A 6000-nucleotide genomic window follows, 5' to 3' on the forward strand; every position below is an offset into this window, starting at 1 on the left:
ATTTTATACTAGCCTGAACATGAGCCTAAGTTTACGCGCGTGAGAATTTGCTGCTTTAAAGAACACCGCCTCTGAGTTGCGATCACCAGTCTTCCGGAGACCAGAAAGTTCAACACTTCGAACAAAGGCCAGGTGCACGATTGCTTACGTCATAGTTAACAACTTAGGGGGAAAATAGGGCTTTTCGGCAACTTGAAAGAATTGTAACATTACTTCAAGCTTAAACAGTTCATATAGCGTAACTAATGGCATTCAAAAGTTAAAATACAACGCAAGTTCGGTTAACCATAACTATATATATATATATATATATATATATATATATATATATATATATATATATATATATATATATATATAGGCAATGTGCTACGTAGCACTGAGAATTCTAGTGGAAAAATTGTAAAGTTTGCTAGTGCTAATGAAAAAGAAAAGAAACACGACGTTTCGGGTATAAACCCTTTAACAAAGTGAGCAAAAAGACTACTATAACTGTAAACAGCGAACGAAGAAAGGTAAAATGGTCCAATGCACACACATGAAAGAAGCGAAAAGTAGCAGGGTAAAAGAACTAACAACAAATCGAATTTAGAGTTTAAACCATAAGGGGATAAGGTGCCGATATATATATATATATATATATATATATATATATATATATATATATATATATATATATATATATATATATATATATATATATATATATATATATATATATATATATATATATATATATATACATATACATATATATATATATATATATATATATATATATATATATATATATATATATATATATATATATATATATATATATATATATGACGGAGGAATATGGAAGCCTGAATAAGTAATGTGAATAAATAATTTGTTATGGAAGCAAAGGTCCGACCTTTTGTGATTAATATAAATAACTGTATGTTCGACGTGGACAGGGAATTGCGAATGCACCAAGCAATTAAACAGATTCAAAAGGTAAGCGAAATCGGTGTAGCCTCCAACATCCCACTCCAAAGCTCTTCGATGTCCACCATTCTTGCTGTCGGCACTTAAGTCACATTTTCTAAGACCTCGATTATTCTTCAAAGCGAACACATTTTATGAAGAACATTAAACTTTCCTCTAGAGTCATTGACGCAAAAGTCCGCACCACCCTCATTTATATCCCTCCCTGCATACTCAACGTATAGCAAATTGTTGCTGTTACTCATCTTATCTAACTACCTTAGCTACAGTATAAAGAAGAATTGTTTCATTCATTTCCATAAAAATTCTTTCAAAGATTTTTATTATGATCAATTATAATATCTTGCGGTTTCGGGACTTTTGTTGTATTTTGCGAGAGATGAAGTTTTCCCACAAGATTGAAGTATTTACAAGTACAAGTGTTAAGAGATTTCCTGGTTGCTAACAATAGCAAATATGTGTTTTGTTTCTGTCAAGGGAACTGATGTGTTAACACATCACGGTTTCTTTCTCTTTCGCTTTAAACGATGAAAAATATTTCATGCATTCATCGTACGAGGAAGTATATGTTATAGTTAGTTCTAACCTATTGAATAAATAAACGTTTGTCCTGATCGGTACATAAACGTGTAGTAGAGAATTCAGCTCGTGTCAAATCTCTAAAGCAATTAATAATGTACACAATTTACTGGAAAGTACCGCTTACCTTGTTAACGTGTAAATATCTAATGAAATGATCCATCTTTCCCATGGAATTTTGCCCCTTGATATACCTAACGGTAAATTTACCAACGGTAGTTGTTACTTATAGCAGTATCCATTGGTTAATGCACGATAGGCTGAAAACATCAGGGAAATTAAATTCGCGAATTTTTAGAAAGTACGAATGCATATAAGTTCATAAACAAGCGGTGAGTTCCTGGTATCAGGCTCTGCTACTTTTCCTTATCTGTACTACGACCACCAAATTAGAAATATGACAAATTGTTTTCACGAAACGAATAGCTAAGCCAGAAGAATACGGGCTTATAGTTGGCTTCATCATTACGAGTACACGAATAATGTTCAAAAATTAATATATTTAAGAAAGGTGAATGGAGCGAGTCTGTACTCTATTCACGTATTGTGTGTGTAAAGTATAGGAATTATCAATCTAGCACCTTGTCGCTATATAAAATAGTGTAGTATATAAATTATTTCGTGATTCTTACCACTGTATTTAATACACAGCATGTCATGAAAGCGCTGGAAGGGATGAGATGTACTCCGTATTACAGGTAATTCCGACAAATCCGCTATTCCCGAAATTACCTGTAATCTTACCAAAAGGACAAAGCCTCTGTGCATGTGTTGCAACAAACTCCAAACATAGCGGTAATATGGCACCTTTGGTTCATTAAAGGGATACTCCTTGTAAAACGAAACAGAGAGAACGGGATATTCTGTGTACTTTCGGCCTCCCTTGGTTTGCATGGAATGGGAATATCTCCCGTTATCAGCCCTTTGAATCCTAAATGACGTGGACTTGTCACCTTATATATCCTCCTCTGCAGGTCTTCCTCTATGTTGCGCTTTGGAGTATACACTGGACGTATACGTTTCATATTGAGGTCAAAGTCTTTGAAACATGTTTTTAAAGATAGCACATAGATTTAGATATAGATATATTAAAGCGCTATACAATATCTTTGTAGCTCTGTAAACTGTATAGATCACGTCATATGCACCAAACCGTAAATACGATTCTGTTATTACCGATAGTATAGGCCCTCTGTATAACGCAGATCTCAATTGGCTTCATTATGAAGTGTATACCAGCGCGCTGTAATTGTGCAATCCGTGAGCCTGCGGGCGCGTGCGTGCTCTATGTTCATCCTTTTGTGTGTAAATAGTTTAGAAACCATGAGTAAAGAGCCCTCAAAGCTGTTCGATCATACAGGTACGGCAACTATTTGTCAAAGACCGTCCAGCGCATTTTAGTAAGATGTGTCATATTGTTTTCATAGGACTCGTGCTGTGTGTTTTTAGCGACATCTGGCATCTCTCTCACATAGAATACCAAAAGGTTCCTCCGGATCTTCAAATTTTCTCGACCCGGAACGATAGAGGCGTCGTCCACCTTGCGCCTAACGTACGTTCTGCAAATATTAATCTTTTTCTAGCCTCTGTCATTCAAAGGCAGAGACCTTAGCATATGATTTCTTAAAATTAAGAATGCTTAGCATCTGGGGATATTGATGAAATGCTGTCTGTTCGGGCACCTTCTTTTCATAATCTGATTCCCTAACACTTATTTGGTCAGCCCGCTTCGGAGTTCTTTTCTCATTGAATTTTCACACCCATCCACAGCGTTAAACCACAGACTTTTATGACTTACTTGATGCAAAACGCCTTTTTGTTAGCTTTGAATCGGCCCACCAATGTCAGGAGTTCTGAAGAGCAAGTAACCCGGGTATCCTTTTAGCGATTTAATTGTAAGGTGCCTTTAACGAACAGTAAGCAATCAACGCTGAATAAACAACACTTTTTACCGGAGACGCTCTTCGAAAACGCAATGGGTGAGAGTACGACACTGTTTTTCAAAATATCTCATGTGGCGAGAGTAGGAAGTCTCTGACGTGGATGAAGACCAGAACGCACAGGTCGCTTGAAATCTTTGAAACCTAGATGTACGGTGGCGATCTCTGTATAAGAGGATACAGGAAGTTCTCTGGCGCACAGTACTGAAGACGTCTATGATGCATTTGATATTTTACCACGACGATCTTCGATCATTCCTTACACTTGGAATTGGGAATATTTTTAAATCTATATTCCACTTGTTGAAATAGCATACACATTTGCGTTACTTGTATAAAAGTCACACATTATATAGAAAAAAGTCACTCACTTGGAATATCATGAAGACATGTTGCCGGTATGAGAGATTGCAAATAAACTCTAGTGTGGTGCCTCGGTGAATAGCGTTAGGGCAGAAGTAAACCGTTCGTTACTCACGTTGGCTCGTGATGTTTACATTTCGAGTTATAGTTAACACTCTCTCGTAGATGGATTTTGGTTTCACTGTAAATAATTAAAATAAGCAAAAAAGAACAAGTAACAACGGAAAATTGCATTGTCTTTCAATGGTTTTTTACGATTAAAATAACAATATTATATTGTTTTCATATACATCGTTTTTCGAAAAGAAAATACGTACTAAAGTATTTACCAGATTAACGTAGCAAATGATTAACCGCATCAAATAGAAAAGGAAACGAAACATAGAAGAATTTTCATTATAAACAATTCCACATCAACATCCTTTATTTTAGTATATATATATACCCACCACTAACTTCAACGTAGTACACACGAGCCACCTCTCCGTGGTCTTTACAAGTATATGTTCCTTCATCGTTGAGATCTACTCTGTCAATTGTCAGCGTGTTAGTTGAAACGTTTAATCCTATATTGGCTTTCAGGTTGGCGACAGGACCACCAGCAACGAATAAGTACCTATCTTCATTTTTCATCCATTTGGATGTTAGCGTTAATGGTTTGGTACAGGGTAACTGAAGGTTATTAGATCTAAAACTCGCAACCAACGTTCTGTTATAGTCACTCCCTTGGATTCCATTGAAAACTATAAGTGGGAAGATTAAAACGGTTACATACATCATTAATGATCAGTAGATTCGTTTTAAAGCTACGTTTAGCATATATCTCTATAAAAGAAAGAAGAAAAATAACCTGTCTGCAGCAAGGTTACTATCAACCATAAAGAGACCATCTCGCTCAGAGTAACCCCTCGTTTCAAGGTACCAGGACACTCGCTATGTTCATATTTATATCTAGACACGCATTCATCCTTCCAATGGTTTCACGTTACACGACACAAACTAACCACTTCAACTACTTGAACATTGTTTGAGATCCTATTGTTTGTATCAAAAGTAAAAGTCGATGAAGCTGTATGAAAAACAAAACCAATAGACTTCTCATTTTTAATTCAGAGATTAACTTACTAGCTTATATTATATGTGCAGGGGTTGTAACTGGTAACAAACGGAATGCATGTGTAAGGACTTTCAGACTTGTATTTTATTAAGTCAAGACGGCTCAACTTGTCGGCCCTTGAAATACCGTGTCTAATTAAGTAAAGGGGGTATCCGACGTTCAAGAAATAACCAGTTAAAATGGATACCTGGTGTTCAAAATCTCGTGGGGGGGGGGGGGGGCAAATGCGTTTTAGTCTAAGGCATTGGCTGTGAACAATAGAACTTTTGAGATTATGTGGGTGAAAACTATTACAGTGTTAATACATATAAATACCAGTGTGCTTATAATAAACCGAAGTGGTTAAGGAATTGCCTTCCAACTTGACCAGAACATCTCGGAATGATATTTGGTGTTTAGAAACTTCGACAGAAAATGTAATGTTATTATGAAAAGAATTAATAGATTAAAGAAAGACTTAAGAGATTTTTCACCATGTGGCCAGACCAAAAATATATCGTCTATGTATCTATAATAATGTGATGGCTTAAGAGGAGAAGTGGATAGCATTTCCTGTTCTAATTCGTGCATGAATATGTTGGCGTAACAAGGTGCCATCTAGGTGCCCGTAGTGGTACCATTGATTTGGAGATAATATTTCCCATTAAAAGAGAAATCATTATTACGTAATATGGAACTTAAAATGGGACCAACATCATCAGCTAAAGTAGGGTTGGTGGCATACTCACAAAGAAAATTTTGGCAAGCGATAATTCCCTCATCATGAGGAATATTAGTGTAGAAGGAGGATACGTCCATAGTAACAAGTAAGGAATTTACCGGTAACGCCTGAATAGTATTAAGCATTCTCAAGAAATGCGTAGTGTCCTGTATATAAGAAGGAATATGGTTTAATAAAGGGTTGTGTATGGAGTCTATGTATCCTGAAAGATGTTCAGTAAGAGTACCAATTCCTAAAAATGATAGGTCGACAAGGAGGGAATAGCTTGAGTGTCCTGGCTAGTTTTCAAATGTCCGAACGGCGGATAT

This window comes from Apostichopus japonicus, chromosome 12, assembly GCF_037975245.1.
Source record: "Apostichopus japonicus isolate 1M-3 chromosome 12, ASM3797524v1, whole genome shotgun sequence".
Classification (NCBI taxonomy): domain Eukaryota; kingdom Metazoa; phylum Echinodermata; class Holothuroidea; order Aspidochirotida; family Stichopodidae; genus Apostichopus; species Apostichopus japonicus.